Source organism: Aythya ferina (assembly GCF_964211825.1).
Source record: "Aythya ferina genome assembly, chromosome: 2".
Taxonomy (NCBI): Eukaryota; Metazoa; Chordata; class Aves; order Anseriformes; family Anatidae; genus Aythya; species Aythya ferina.
The window spans coordinates 117921276-117938364 of NC_140297.1; positions in this window are offsets into that span (position 1 = coordinate 117921276).

Genomic DNA, 17089 nt, shown 5'->3' on the forward strand with positions numbered 1-17089 from the left:
CTGCTCTGCAACAATTAAAACATCGGGGTGTTATCAGCACTCTTCTCATCCTAAGCCAAAACATAGCATTCTACCAGCTACTAGGAAGAAAATTAATTCTGTTCTAACTGAAACCAGGACACTGTGTCATGTGAATTACTGGTGGGACATGACTGGCATGGTCTGAATGCAATAGTGAAAACAGAGTTAAGCAGAGACCTTCAGTTTTCCAAGTCTCCACAGAAAAGTGTTACTGTGCTACTAACACTCAGGAGTCCACACCTCCCAAGACCTTGACAGCTTCTGCTTATTTTACTTTCAAGCTCATTAAGGCAGAAGGGAATAAGTTCCTTGCCAAGATAAAAACTGCTAACTGGCATCATTCTATCACTGTTTTATTGTTTTGACCATCCACTAATCTTCAAGCAGTTTCACAGATGTGTCCCTGCCCATAGCTATTGAAGCTTAACTAGCCAGTGAGTCTTAAAATGATAAAGATGAGGGAGACAAAACAGATGACATGACTACAATATTTTTTTTTTTTCCTCCAGAACCATAACAGTGACAAAGAGACAAGGATTTAAGTCAGTGGTGTCACTTTCTTTTTAGATGTTTCTAATGCAGGTATTTTTCTTCTTCCTCATCAGTTAAATGGGTAAGAAAAATAGGTTGTTGATGTACTTATGAGTGTGCTGCACACAAAGTGTATTCTGATATCATCTTTTAGTTTTACCAAAGAACATTTGTCATCACTTCTGATGAAATGTAATTGTGGTCTGCATCTAAAGAAACAAATGAAAAATAAAAATGTGGAAATTCATGCAGGGAAAAAAAAAATAGTATCAACATTAGCATGCTGAAGAATACAATGATGCACAGGCTTTGTATAGACAGAAGTACAATGTAGTCTCTGCAGAAATCTCTTTTGGTCCCCATGTAAATTAAAGTGACGCTGGGGGAGTGTGTGGTATGGTAGTAACAGTAAAATAAGGGTAATGTAATAATCCTAATTCCAAAATGAAATTTGGAAAACCTGGTTTCTAGTAAACACAAATGTTCTGTTTAATTAAATTAAATTATTTTGATTTTAACTGTTGTTAATTTTTTTCTAAGTTGGGAAAATAAGCAAACCTCAAAATGAAAATGTTGTGTTCAGTTTCTTCCTGATTTCCAGCCTAGTCAAAATGCACTATTAAACTTTTGTCCAATCAACAAGTCCCTCCTCTCCCCTCCATTTCTGGCCTCCTTTTTCTCCAGATCAGTAATTATGCCATCAGTTGCCTCCCATTCCTCTCCTAGGTGTTTTTTCAAGTCTTGTCCTTGCTACACAAATTTATGACACAAAGAGCTGTGCTGGGCTTCTAAGGGTGCTTGTAAAACACTTCACATCCATACGCCAAAGTGTTCCAAGTGGTTTGTATTTCTGCCAAAAAACACTTGGATTTTTCTTGTGTTCAGCAAGGGCTAAAGTTGGCTGGAGGCCAGTAGGGACAGCACTAGAGGAGATAGGGCTCAGCACTGGTGCTGCAGCCCTACAGAGGCACTCTGCGTGTTCGTAAAATTCGCCCTCTGTGAGTGCTTGGCTGAGAACCTGGAGATGGTTGCCCAAATGGTTTTGCACTTTTGCTTTGGGGAAACGTTAGCTGATGCAAGAAGAAATGCTCTTATTCAGAGTAAGAGTCAGCAGGATGTAACAAATAGTTTGCATTTAAACCAAGGAACCAGGATAAGCTGAATGAGAACCCCTCTAATTATCAAGGTATTACCAAGGAAGTGAGAAAATGACACAGGTGGTAGAAAGGACTGATGCTGCTCTTCCCACCTACCCTGCCTGTTCTCCTCAGGCTTGCATGCAGAGCTATCCCTACACTCTTTTCGATCAGGATCTAGCAAAGCAGCATGAAAAAAAAAAGGGGGGGGGGGGGGGGGGGGGGAGAGAGTGGGGAAGGAGACTGACTTTCAGAATAGAAGTGAAGAGTTTCTCTGCAAAGTGGGACTGGAGGTATAAAAGATAGAGCTGGCAGTTTACACTGCTTTGCTGAAATAATGAGATTTGAGTTGTAGGAGCAGACTACCTAAAATGGGCATTATGAGCTTTCTTTATTAGGGACTGGGTGGGAGAGCGAGGAGGAGCAGCACTTCCCTGTGCTTTGTTCCTGTCACTTGACAATTTCTGTCCTTGAAACGTTCCCTCTAGGGACAAGGAGTGTGTGCAGGCTCTCAGTCACTCTGAGGTGGGGAAAGGAGTGTGAAGCTTAGCATATCAAGGCAAACGTGTCCACAGCAAATCTGATTGTTTAAAAAGAATCTAGAATAATTTTGTCAGGGAAGTAAGATTCAATTGTAGACAAGGATTTAAACTTAAATTGGAAGGGATTTTAAGCGTTACTACTAAATTCCCTATATAACACATTAGGCACAGCACAGAGAATCCTGATTTAACCTAACAAGGAGCAGATTTTCAAAGTGAAATAGAGGGATCCCAGTGGGGGAAGGAACTGGGTTCAATTAGAGAGATTTGGGGTAAAAAGCAGTGCAAAAAAAGCAAAAGATAGCCATTTTCCCTCCTCCTCTGTTCTTCCTCTCCTCCACATCACCTGTGGGAGACACAAATTCCTCACTGGGCAAAACCCTCTGTCACTCACTTGTTCAAAACAAGTGAGTGATAATGAGCACCATTTGTGAGAGCAGTGGGGAAGGGCTCTGAAATGGGGTCCCAGGAGGGCTGCGAGGAGATCCTTGGCCCTGAGCAGGGTTGGGGGATGCCCAGGAGAGGTGGGCAGGGACAGGCAGAGCTGGAAGGGCCCCTGGGGCCTATTTATTCTCTGTGGACAACACTGATGTTTAGCAAAAATTTCTTAAAAGATGTGAAAAGGGAGATAATGCCCTTTCAGAGGTATCCAGTACACTGCTTGATACACTCACCCACACACTACACACACACAGTACACTTACACAGAGAGTCAGATTCACATTTTCACTCTGTTGTAGATGAACAGGTTGCTCCCCTGCAAAAGGCTTATTTCCCTGGCTAATAGATTCATCTTAGTCTTTCCATGATAACTATCAGAATGTCTCAGTCTTGTATATGCTGACATCAAAAACAACCTTGAGATTTTTCACAAAGGGAAACCATTGGGTTTTGGCCAACCCTACTCAGCAGCCCTGCCTGAGGGCACAGGACATCCTCACCTTACCAGCAGCTGGGACATAGTAAGGGGCTTTCCAGCTTTTTTGTTCTTTCCTGCAACATTTTAAACAAGGCCTGCTGACCTAGCAGGTTGTCTGCTAGTTGAAAGAACCATCCCTCAAGGAAAACTTTCTTCTTCCTCTTCCTTATGCTCCCTTTCTCAGATGAGCCTCTCCTCCCAGGCTCTCAATGACCCTGAGCACTCTCACTGTCTCCGAAAGTACTGTCCCTTGCCCTTCTGCACAAGAAAGACTTGCCAAAGTCCTGACTGGTGGCAGGGGACACCTCTACACAGTTGACAAACCCTGTGCTCCCTGCCACGTGCATTAGTTGCATGGGATATTTGTACGTCATAGGTAATGATTTTTTTCCAAACAGAAGGATGATTTATATGTGGATTTTTTCTCTTGTAAAATTCCTCTATTGCAAATTAACCAGGAAAAGCCTCAAACCCTTACACTGAACTGGAGCAACTTAATAGCTAAAAAGAAAAAGGACAGGCTTGAAATAGGCTTTCACTTTCTACAACAGACATAACTCTTCCACATAAAATACTGATGGGACAAGCTGGAAATATGCTCTGATTGTGAGCTAACAAGTATGTGGCACCTTAGAGACTCATTCTGTATACAATAAGATACTAATACAACCCAAAAAGAAGGACTGCTGTGGTATTTAAAAATGTACATAGGAACTATGTTTTGCTCCTTTGCCTCCTGGCTATCAAATCTAAATCTTGCTTCTCTGTTCCCTACATACATAGCACCTCCTCATTTTTGTCTGTTCAGGTAAATAAAAATAATACTAATGGCCATAACAATAATAATAGTCTCAAGTAGGTTTCACATTTCCAGGTTTAACTGCTGTAATCACATTTTTTTCTGATCTGACTAGAGTCCATGTTGCTTCCATTTGCATAGGAGGATGATACTGCTGAAATCGTACTTACTGACCAGTGTTTTAAACATCTCTGGTTGAATGTATTAGCCTCCCATTTCTGCTACATTTATCCCTAGCTCTGCTTTGCATTTTTACTTGACTTCAGTCTTTGGCCACCACCTACACTCAATAAGTAATATCAGCTACAGTATGCCAGACCTCCCATTATTTTCACCGTGCTTTCCATAATACTATAAACACATGCCACTTCTGTGCAGGATTCTCCTTGGAGCCACCTTGTTCATTTAAGTCCTCCCACTTTTCTGCTGACACATGGACTCGGGCAATGAGGATACCTACTCATGATGAACACCGTGTAAACTACAGGGTGCCGTGACCTCACCACACCACACGCCAGTTTTACTGACTTTCTTCCCTTTATCCTCTTTTGTTACTGACTAGTAACCACCCTGAGCTCGGTATATTGGAAGGTTTCTGAGGAATCTTCTCTCCTCTGTGAACTGAGTGGCTTGCAACACTACCAACTCAGCATAATAAAAGATAATTTACATCATTAATCTAAAGTTACAGGTGAAAGAGAAGGAATCATAATCAAAACAGAAGACACTTCAACATTCACAGTGTCATGGAATCTAGCTATGTAAATCTGACATGGGGATCAGACAGCATGCCCTCATATCTGAGCTCAAAAGGGAAATTAGCCCTACCGTTATATGATGCAATATCATAGTATTATTGAACAGTTGGGTTGGAAGGGACCTTAAAGGTAATCTGGTTCTAACCCCCTGCTATGTACAGGGACACCTCCCACCAGATCAGGTTGCCCCAAGCCCCATACAGCCTGGCCTTGAACACTTCCAGGGATGGGGCATCCACAGCTTCTCTGGGCAACCTGTGCCAGTGCTGCACTACCCTCATAGTAAAGAATTTCTTCCTAATATCTAACCTAACTCTGCCCTCTTTCAGTTTAAAGCCATTTTCCCTTGTCCTATCACTATATCTCCTGATAAAGTGTCCTTCCTCGGCTTTCCTGTGGGCCCCCTCTAGGTACTGGAAGGTTATTATAAGGTCTCCTGAGAGCCTTCTGTCCTCTGGGCTGAATAACCCCAACTCAGTCAAACAGTTGTTAACATGATGATGGAATACAAGCCAGCTATGCTGCACAAATTCCCAGTTACCTCAGTTATCGGCAAAGTGGACCCATTGCCTCAGAAAAACAAAATGCCAAACCAGTGTTGTCTCAATTACTGAAGGATCACACAAATGTCTTCCAAGGGCACATCAAAGAGTAGCAGCCTCAGAGAAGCTACAGGCATAGTTCTCATTTTAGGATCTATTTGTCTTTAATTTCTCCCACATTTACTGCTGACATTAAAAAAAAAAAAAAAAAAAAAAAAAAGGAATTTCTTTTGAAAGGAAGCATTTTGTCAAACTTAAAAAGAAGGGTTTCACTTTGGTTTGGACATTTTTACTTATTACTTTTTACGTTACTGGTCTTAATTGAAATTTTAAATCAAGTATTTGGGTCAAAGCTAAATAAACATATTTATAAAACATTAAAATGTTGCAATCTTTATCAACTAAAATTGTATGGAAAATTCAGCACATTTTTCTGCAAAGGTTTAGCTGTACTCAAATCATTCATTTTCCAACAAAGATTATTAAAAAAAAAAGCATTCTCAACTCAACATAACTCCATTGTTGCTTCCTCAGCTGTCATCACTGTAAACACCAAAACACACGTTAACAGATATTATGAAACCAGAGATGCCCAAAATATCAAGCAATTCTGTTGGTCCCTCTTGATCTTCAACTGGCAGTGGAGGGAATCCAGACGTAGTGCAGTTGGGATAACAGTAGATTCTTAGTGAAGCAAGCTGCTGTGCCAAAGCCCTGGAGATCTTCCTGATCATTGCTGCTGCTCCTGCTGACAAGGTGCCAGCAGGAGGTCTGGGATGAAAGTCCTTCCAGAGGAGCACAAGTCTGTCCTGTCATCCAAAGCAGGAATGAGTTTCCTTCCCCGTGGCTCTTTCGCATCTCATCTTTGCCTGTTCCAGCGACAGGAGAGGAACCTGGCCTGGTCCCACTTTTTCAGCCCTCTGGTAGTATAACTTTGTTTTTATTATGCAGCTGAGAAGCTCTGAATTGGCTTCATGCCAGTCACACTGTATTGCTATGCTTTGGAGGTTTTCACAAGGATGAAAGAAAGCATTTAGGGAGGTTCCAGAAACGATGCTGATGGCTGCCATGCTAATGCTTGTAATGAATTCTAAATTGGTAATGGGACCACTTATGGATAACTAAAGGCTTATTCACTCCCTTGGATATGTGCTTTTTTCCTCTACCACTTTCTGCTGGATTTAGTGCCAGTATTCACTTTGCACTTTTATTTTTCTCTCTTTTTCTGTTCTTTTACTTTCCTACTGTCATTTCTTATGCTGTACTCTTCCTCTAAAAAATATCACCCCTCAGGCTCTCCCCTTATTCTAGTTGCCTTACTGCAGCAAATGCATGTCCTACAAATCTCTAGTTACCATTGCTAGTCTCCTTTCCCATATGGGACTAATTACTAAAACAAGTTTGCATGACTTTGAAACGATAATAATAACACTTCTATGAGCATATAATTTCATTTTACATCTACTGGATAATGCAAACTGCATTCATACCACCTAGAGATAGGTGGTATAATAACAAGTGATAAAATAATAGGTAGTATAATAATGAAGGATAGCATTAATGGACAGCAATCATAACTGACACAGACTTGTAGTTTCTGGCTGACACAGGTTTAAATGATGTTAGTGTTGATTGCAATGTGTCTTATTGCCTTAGGAGATACGTGTTAAGTATATAGGCTTGCAGTTAAAATTCTGTGAGGCGTAAGAGTCCTCTGGAACGTCTATCTTGTCAGCAGAACTGCTAAACTGTAACTCTGGTCAGAAAAAAATGACACTATAAAAATTCCATCTATCATGCACTGTATTTATTTTCCCTTGGTGATTTCCAGATTAAATCTGCTCAGTTTACAAATCAAAAGAGACTTTTTTAACTGCTTTTTTTATCCAACAGTCTATGTTCCCCGTTCTGCTTGTGACTTAAAAAAAAAAATAATAAAAAATTAAACTATGTTTTTCTCTGTTCCATACACCATTTTCCATCCACTCACAGTAAAATTTCTCCAGCTAAAATACAGGCCATATTTGTACTGACACGGAATGAATCAGAACAAAGTATATCTCACTCACTATTCAGATTAAAATATATATATTTATTTATTTATTTATATATTTATTTTTTTTTCCTAGTTTGTTACACATATAGAGAGATGACATGAAGTGATTAAAATGGTCATATTTACTCTGGCAAGTTGAACAATGTTCCATACTAAATATATAGTTAACTACATGTTACATACCTCTCCCTATATATATTCCTACATGTATATGTATATATATGTGTGTATATATATATATATGCATATGTATTATGCATATGCATAATATACACCAGTGGATGACTACACGTATACATTTGGACTCATGTAAACTGTTCTCAAGTATAGTCCTAATCAAGTAGTGTCAAAAACATATATCCCTTACACAGCTATGCTGTTATCTCTTTGAAATGTCCTTCCACATCGAGAAAAAACAGTTTACTAGCACCAAATGACTGCTGCCCCACACTGCTTCATCTGTGTTAAGATTATCTGCGTCATTTTCTAACCTTTTCCTCTCTCTCCTATTTGCTCACCTATATTTCATTAACTCTCCCCTTTGCCGTGTCTGAATTCTGTCAAACCATTAATCTTTACAATTTATAATGGGAAATACAGTGTTATGATTCTTGATATTTGTCCATAGCATAAGTGAGTATTCTGTACATAGAGTTATATCACACAATAGACATGTTCAGTTAGTGGTTGTTTTTCCAGTGGCAAAGGAATACAATTTCTAACAAAAACGACTATCGAGAAATGCTGCATTGAAAATATCAGCATTATGGTGAAATCAAGAAATGCAGAGATAAAGCTGATTTTTCAAGTAAACATTTAGCTCTACTTCATCTTCATCTGTAATCACTAGAAAGGCAATCAGATCATCTCATGAATGAAGCATAGTCAAACGAAGGTGAATCTAAGTATGGCAAAAGCCATGCAGGTAAACAGAATATACTTTGTGGAGTGTACTTTGTCATGATATATATGTTTATATAAATATGTATATATTAGAACCCAAGGAATGGCATGAAGCTGCAACAAGGGAGGTTCAGGTTGAATATTAGGAAAAGATTCTTCACCGAGAGGGTGGTTGGGTACTGGAACAGGCTCCCCAGGGCACTGGTCATGGCACTAAGCCAGCTGGAGTTCAAGAATCATTTGGACTATGCTCTCAGGCACAGGGTCTGATTTTTGGATGGTCCTGTGTGGCACCAGGAGCTGGACTCAATGCATGAGGTTCAACAAGGCCAAGTGCCGGGTCCAGCACCTGGGGCACAACAACCCCAAACACCGCTACAAGCTGGGAGATGAATGGGTGGAAAGCTGCCAGGCGGAGAAGGACCTGGGAGTATTGGTGGATAGTCAGCTGAATAGGAGACAGCAGTGTGCTCAGGTGGCCAAGGCGGCCAACAGCATAAGCTTGCATAAGAAGCAGCTAGCAGCATCCTGGCTTGCATGTGGCCAGCAGAGCTACGAAAGTGATTGTCTCCCTTTACTCAGCTCTGCTGAGGCTGCATCTCGAGTACTGTGTTCAGTTTTGGGCCCCTCACTACAAGAAGGACATCGAGGTCGAGAGAGTACAGAGAAGGGCAACGAAGCTGGTGGGAGGTCTGGAGAACAAATCTTACGAGGAGCAGCTGAGGGAGCTGGGTTTGTTCAGCCTGGAGAAGAGGAGGCTCGGGAGTGACCTTAACGCACTCTCTAGGTACCTTAAAGGAGGCTGTAGCGAGGTGGGGGTTGGTCTATTCTCCCATGTGCCTGGCGACGGGACGAAGGGAAATGGGCTCAAGTTGCACCAGGGGAGGTTTAGGTTGGATATTAGGAAAAACTTCTTTACTTAAAGGGTTGTTAGACATTGGAATGGGCTGCCCAGGGAAGTGGTAGAGTCACCATCCCTGGAGGTCTTTAAAAGACATTTAGATGTAGAGCTTAGTGATAAGGTTTAGTGAAGGATTTTGTAGTGTTAGGTCAGAGGTTGGACTAGATGATCTTGGAGGTTTCTTCCAACCTAGATGATTCTGTGATTCTGTGATCCTTGTGGGTCCCTTCCAACTCAGGATATTGTATGTTTCTATGATTTTAGGAGTGGCTGTGAGACTATGATGTAAGCTACCACATGAAACAATGTCCTTTACAAATCTTGCCACTTTCTTCAGCTGCATATGATTGATGTTAATCATTTCATTTAATGAAGTGCTGGAAGGTGAAAGAAAGAAGAGGAGCTGGGACGGAATATAAGCCTCAATTTGTCTATATAAGTGGTTAGCTTACAATATGGCCTCCTTTTAAGTTTTAATGTATTGGTGTCAGTTAATAAATTTGCCATAGAAGCCTACAATAAAACACGGTTAAGGTCGACAGTGTACATCTGAAATCTATACTAAAACATATACTCATAACTGTTAGAAATTAAAGCTGTATGGGAAACAGTTTAATCATCATGAAGAAAGGTTAAGATTTTCTCATCTTTTCTCACCCAAATCAAGAAAAAAATGAGATCTCAAGAATATTGGGTACAATCTAGCTCATTTTAAACAATTCAGTCAACAATCCAATTTCAGCCATTCATTTAAGATTGTATTTAATTAACTTGAACTTGTAATTGAAACATAATTTTGAATCATAAAATGATTGATTTTTTTGTTTTCTAGACAAAGAACCTTGATTTAGAGTTTCTGAAACTGTCAAACTCTTTTCAAAACTCCATCTTCCACAGGAAGGGATTCTGATGGAAAATCCCATTAAAAATTGTTAGAACAACACTGTTGTATTTATCTGCCCCAAAACCTTATACATAATATAATCAAAATATAGCTTAAATGTGTAAATATATACAAATAAAAATGCTAGAAGTCAAACCTAAAAATTAAGGAATAGCTCTGCATGACCAAGGAACACAACTGACCTCATCTCTAATGCCTGATGTCTGGTGAAATCATGGAATAACCTCAGGCATTTGTCTGGATTTTCACATTCAGAGGAAAATTTATTAGAAGGAATGATTCTTAAAGACAAATGAAAGCATCTTTCTCTTTCTAGTGGCACAGGAGCCCACATGATTGAGGTGTCCATCCTGGGCTTCCTCACAGCTCCCTGACCTCCACTATAGGACCATACAGCCAACACTTGCTCTCCTGTGCAATTCTCCATTTAAATACACATTCACATACTCACCCTTCTTTATCCCACCCTCCTTGCCTCTGTTTAGAATAGACGCTGTAAAGTAAGCACATGGGTAGCCTTTGAAAATAATAAAAAGACAGGGATGAAACTTACTTTCATTAGAAGCTGGTGCACACATTTTTTCCAGCAAAACACAAAGACTAGTGCTCTTTCAAAATGGCTTCTGTTTCCCATTGCCTTCAGCAACACTGATGCTAAGCCATGTATAAAGACAGTGGCTTCCTATGCTAAAAGAGGAAAGGTTTTTAGAACGATGTTCATAAAAAGGAATTAAATGTTGAAGTGTGTATCTGCTCGGATAAGTGTAGTCACAGATTCATTTTGGCTGAACTCCAAGCTAGGAAGCTGTGAGTGTGCTTTGGCTCAGCAGCCAGAGAGGCAAATTAGCAGACAGCTAATATACCCTGCCTTTCAGCCTACTGCTTCAGGTACAACTCTAGACCAGACTGACTCATCTTTGGAAAACTCAAAAACAAAGACAAGAGGACAGGAAATGCTCTCTTTTGTTGCCCCTCAGCTGTGAACCGAAAGAGGTCAGCAAACCAGTTCTGGGCATGAGGGATGGGAAAAAAAAAAACACTCATCTGGTAATATATTTACTGCACATTTTACTATAATGCAAATATTCATAAGTAGCAGCATGTGAATATTCATAAGTAGTATCATGTTAATATTCACAAATAGCATCGTGTCAACTTAAAGTAATTACAGGAATCTAAGTGGAGAAATTCTTAGACTTTAACATGTTAGGCATTAGACAACTTAATGGATAGCAATAATTGTGCCCTAGCTTTGATTTCAAGTTATGAAACAGTGAAGGTCTCATTGCACCTGCAAATGGGAATGCTGGTAAGACACAATTTCAAAGATGATAAATAGAAGTCTAATGGTGGCCAGGTCTCTTAATACCCTCTGAAATATCACACACAGTCCCATAAATCGAGCTTATCTAGATAGCCCTTAATGTGATCTTCCTGTATTCTGGGTAGTAACTGCCTTTCACCAGGCCTTGCTGACATGAATACCTGGGAGGCCTGAGAGCACTTCATTTCTTGCCTATGCCTTACACATTCATTTGTTTCTTATGCTACATTGCTCTCCAAGTGTGGAGAACAATTTCATCTCCGAGCAGCTCTTTACATATTTTGAGTTCATGATCATGTCCTTACCTTGTCTCTCTTCTTTATGAAAAACATCTCATGATTTTGTAGTCTTCCTAAGCATGTCAGATTTTCTAAATTCTGAATTATTCTCATTCTACTTTCAGCTAGTCCACATAGTTTAACATCTAGAACTACACTCAGTCCACCATCTAGTATCTTAGTTTCATTTTAAATGTTGCAATTTTTCTGCTCATCAAATTCATAGAATACTTCTTTTTCTTTTTCTTTTTCTTTTTCTTTTTCTTTTTCTTTTTCTTTTTCTTTTTCTTTTTCTTTTTCTTTTTCTTTTTCTTTTTCTTTTTCTTTTTCTTTTTCTTTTTCTTTTTCTCTTTTTCTTTTTCTTTCTTTTTCTTTTTCTTTTTCTTTTTCTTTCTCTTTCTTTTTCTTTTTCTTTTTCTTTTTCTTTTTCTTTTTCTTTTTCTTTTTCTTTTTCTTTTTCTTTTTCTTTTTCTTTTTCTTTTTCTTTTTCTTTTTCTTTTTCTTTTTCTTTTTCTTCTTCTTTTTCTTCTTCTTCTTTTTCTTTTTCTTCTTCTTCTTCTTCTTCTTCTTCTTCTTTTTCTTCTTCTTCTTCTTCTTCTTTTTCTTTTTCTTTTTCTTCTTCTTCTTCTTCTTCTTCTTCTTCTTCTTCTTCTTCTTCTTCTTCTTCTTCTTCTTTTTCTTTTTTTCGTTCTCTTTCCCTTTCCCTTTCCCTTTCCCCTTCCCTTTCCCTTTCCCTTTCCCTTTCCCTTTCCCTTTCCCTTTCCCTTTCCCTTTCCCTTTCCCTTTCCCTTTCCCTTTCCCTTTCCCTTTCCCTTTCCCTTTCCCTTTCCCTTTCCCTTTCCCTTTCCCTTTCCCTTTCCCTTTCCCTTTATTTTTCAATTATATATCTAAATTTCAGAGTGTTTAAATGAGAAAAAGGTTGCACAGAACTGATTCTGTGCAATAGAAATCCTATTACTATTATCATTTATTTAAAAATCAAGCTTGGGATCTCTAGGAGTGGTTTCTGATGTCCTTCTGTCCTATTTTTTCTAAGATTTAAAGGTAGACACGTGTACATCCACTAACTGGATGAAACAGTATGTTGAACAGCTCTAAGTGTCACTCAGTTTAATCCTCTTGACCTAAGGCCAAGATTGTATCACTGTGCTTAATGAGCATGTACCAATCTCAAAGTGAGCATGTATGAGAAATGTACCACTAGCTCAATGAAACACACTGCAGAAGCTTAATGTATTTTTACCAGAACAGAACAGGGTTGAAATTGACTTACTGAGATTTGAAAGTGAAAATTAAGATGTAGTTAAGAGGTTATATGTATACATTATATGTGTGTGTGTGTTTATCTTTTTGTTTCTATTTCCTAATTTTCTTTGTTCTTCAAATGAATGAATACTTCACATCGAATTATTTTTATTTCGTATGCTGAAGGGCTTGCTTGAACCAGGTGTGACTGTGCTCATAATGCTGAGAATACAGAGCTAATACAGACTTCATGTTTTGTGAGGGGTAAAGGAAACTAAGCTTGTCCCTTGACAAATGTCCTAAAGACAACCAAGCAGGATCTAAAGCATGGTGTGTCCTTCAACCATAGCAACACATGTGGATCTTCTGTACCAGATACTTAAAAGGAACATGGACTAGTTTGTACCCAGTCCATAAAATTTAAACATGCCCTTTTTATACTTTGTGGAAACTGCAAAAAATATTTTTAGACAGCTGGTTGTGTTTTGCAAAGACCTTCATGGTGGAGTGATGCTGGTGTGATACAACAGCAGTATCATCACAGCCCAGATTCAGAGCTGCACACAGCACAAAGCATCACTGGGTAGTGTACAGGAGAAGACTATCTGGTAGAGGAGCCATGCTCCACTCTGTGCTTGGTACATACAACAAGCCTGTTTAATGGCAGAAACAGTGTTCTTTCAGCAATCTTCCCTAGAAAATGTACATTTTATGTTTCCCACTGAGAATAAATTACAGACCTCCTCAAGTCTCTTTTCTTTATGTAATATTACTACATTTTAGGGGATGTTACTTTATTAGTCCTTTAAAAAAAAAAAAAAAAAAAAAAAAAAAAAAAAAGGTATAGAGAAAGTTATTGTACACACCTACCTGATCTCCAAATGCATTTTTTTTTTCTTTTTTTCCTCAAAGTAATAGAGTGTCTATACAATTCAGTTTTTACAGTTCCATTTGTGGGTGGAAGGATGAAAAAGATGTGAGTAAAGCAGGTTTCCTAACTAATGTTCTTGAGATTGAATATGCTTTAATCTCTTTTAGGAGTTAGAAAATCTCCTTAATTTTACTTTGTTGTTGAGCAGTTTATGTTTTCTTCACACAGGATGAATAGATGGCAAAGTCTGTGAGAATAGCAATGAAAAGAAAAAAAATAGTCTTTAAAGATAAGTTTCACAGCCTCAACCATCTTGAAAGCCATTGTTTTATTCGCCCTTTCAGTATATTAAGTCTTAAGGGATTATTATTTATAGTAACGCTATAAATGTGACAATTTCTCTATACTGTGATTTTATTAGTGGAAAATGTGAAGACAATTTTGGCAAGGGTTGAACAGCATGTGACTGGATAGAGATTACAGAAACATCTCTAACACATCTGCAGCAGCCGGAATAGCAAAATAGCCATTGAAGCAATGATGATGAAAAACTCTGTAACCAAATAAATCATCTAGGACTTATAATTATTCAGTTCAAACATTAAAGAATCCACAACTCAAGGAAAATCTTTGGATTTAATACTTATTGAAGAGGAAACCATATTGCTGCTGAGTTAAAAATTGATTTTTGAATTGAAAATCAACAGAGTTGTGAAACTTTAAGAGAAAGGAATACTTCTGATCACACTATGGACAATATGGAAAGAAGAATAATTTTGCTGCTTATTCTACCTCAACCTTAGAAGGAAAATATATCTGTTTTTGATCCCATGTTTGCTGTTTACTCCTAATTTTTATTGTAAAGCTGTACTGGGTAACAGAAAAATGCCTACATGTATCTAGAAGAGACTTGGGAATCTGTGCTTGTATAGTGGCAGTATTGGTTTATTTTTATTTTTTATTTTTATTGTTAAGACAAATCCTGTGAATTAATTGCTTTGATAGCTTTTGAAAGTGACACAAATAGACAAAAATTTCCAGCAGTTACACCTATCTCCTTCAGTCAATGCTTTCAACACTATAGCGTTAGTTTAAGCATTTCTTCTGTTTATTGCATTTGCCAACAAAAATCCCTGACACATCAGGTGATGAGTTGGGAAGAATGATTCAAAGAGAAACTACTGCTTGGAAAGGACTAATATTTACTGTTAGCTTTTCGATTAGAAAAAGATAGATTTCAGTCAGATTGTGAGACTAAACTTAATTGTTTTGCCATTGTACAAGTTCTTTCTTCTCCCATGATGTAAACCTGTCCTATTGCAGCCTTATGAGGAGAGGAAAGTATGAATTTCCAAATCTTTTACACTTGCAATAAGCTTCTCTAAGTTCTCAGTATTCTTGTGAAGATGGAAAAGGAACTGAAGATCTAACTGGCTTGAGAGTCTTTTAAAGAGCTAAGATTAAAGAGGCTTACTTAACATAAACGTTACAACAAATTAATATAAAACTCTAGCAGAGGTTTTCAAGCTTCTTAATGGGTGTTCTGCAGTTTTACTCAGTCAGCTACCAAAAATCTTTTACATGAAATTTATGTGTAACTATTTTTTTCAAGAGAACTTTCTTTGGCAGTTACAAGTTGTCTATTTTTATAACAACCTCAGCAGAGTGTTCCAACAATAACTGTAATTTAAGTACTTATCAGATCTCTAAGAGCATAAGTCAATGTTTATTAAGCTTCGAGTACTATGTAATAGTGTATTGCTGAAAAGTCCTGTCTTAGTTACTGACTTCTCTAAATTTGGGGATTTTTTAAATTTAAGAACACACAGGACAGCGTATACTCAATTTACAGAGCCTTCTTTTCTTGGTTTTCTTAACAGGTTTATTCAACTGTAACATCTTTTGTAGTATCATTATCATAAGCCAAGTCTTATCAGGATAAAGACACTCTCAAGAATACACAATCCTTTTTCACCATCCTACTTCAAGATGAAGAATAAATTCCTCCTTTTACTCCCTCTGCCAAGTCTAAAACTAGCCTCATTATCTTAGGAATTATTTTTCTTCTTTGCTTGCTTAGTGCTCAGAACAAAAAGGTCCTAAACTCAGTAGGAACCTGGAATGCAGTGTCAATAATATAAACATGTCAAAAGAAGTTTTGCTAAGAGGCTCATTATTATGTTGCACTTATGTTCTACTTTCCATGCAAATTCTCAGTAGTGTCGTATTACTATCATTAATATCTTTTAGATATATAAAAATGGGGTGAGGAGGACTTAGTAAATGTTTTATTAAATACTGGTTTATTAAATATTTTGGTTTAAATACCTTGAGACTTCATTGCATTATGAATACAGCGAAAGAAACAGAAAGAGGTGGGGAAAAAAACTATTCAGAGAGGAAAGTTATGAGAGGGAATGAACACAGAACATATAACGAACACGAGTTTGTAGCGTGACCAATTTTTAGATTCAGTTCTCGGTTAAGATTCTATTTTGCTGGATGTCATTTGAACACATAGGCAGATATAGAAGTACACGAGAGAGGGCTTCTTTCCCTGAAGAATGTACAGAGTAATTAAAGTTCAGTCCGTTGACACCAAAACTACAAGGAAGCTTATTCTTTTCCCTTGAAGCATTAAACTGTGCTAGAAAAGCCACAAGGATGCCTGAAGAGACCATGAGTCTGGCCAATAGAAGCAAAAACTTCATTAATGGTTCCATTTCCATTTCTCGACTTTAGAGGTAAAGTTGGGGGTAAGGTTGGAGGCTCAAGTCAGAGGACCAACCGGCAGAGAAGACAAGAGAAGAATATGTGGAAGTAGAACACTATGAAAGTTTCATATTTAAAGCATCTAGAACAAGAGTAGATCCTCTTGAGAAGCAGGAAAAAAAAAAAAAAAAAGATATTCTCTTTCCTTTTTATTTAGCCTGTTAATAGAATGGATATTTATTGTTATTTTGTTTGTTTGTTGTTGTTTTGTTGTTTGTTTTTTGCTTTAGCAATGAGATCCAAACTTTCCATCACTGAGAATTATTGCTTGAATGGGAAGAAGACCTCTTAGAAAAAAAAAAAAAAAAGAAAAAAAAAAAAAAAGGAAAAAAAAATAGCTAAGCAGCTTTTACAGTTTTGGTCCATACCTTCTTTATAATGTTTTTCAACCTTACCCTTACTTTTATCACAATACCAGGATAGATTGCCTACTTTTTTCAAAAGCCAAAAATAACAGAGCAATCTGTATTTTTCTCTATAAATAATGCTAAATTTGAGGGGAGTAGGGAAATAAAATTGACCTGAACAGAATGAAAAATCATGCTGCAATTAAAGACACTCAGCTGCGGTAGAGAGAGAAAATAAGA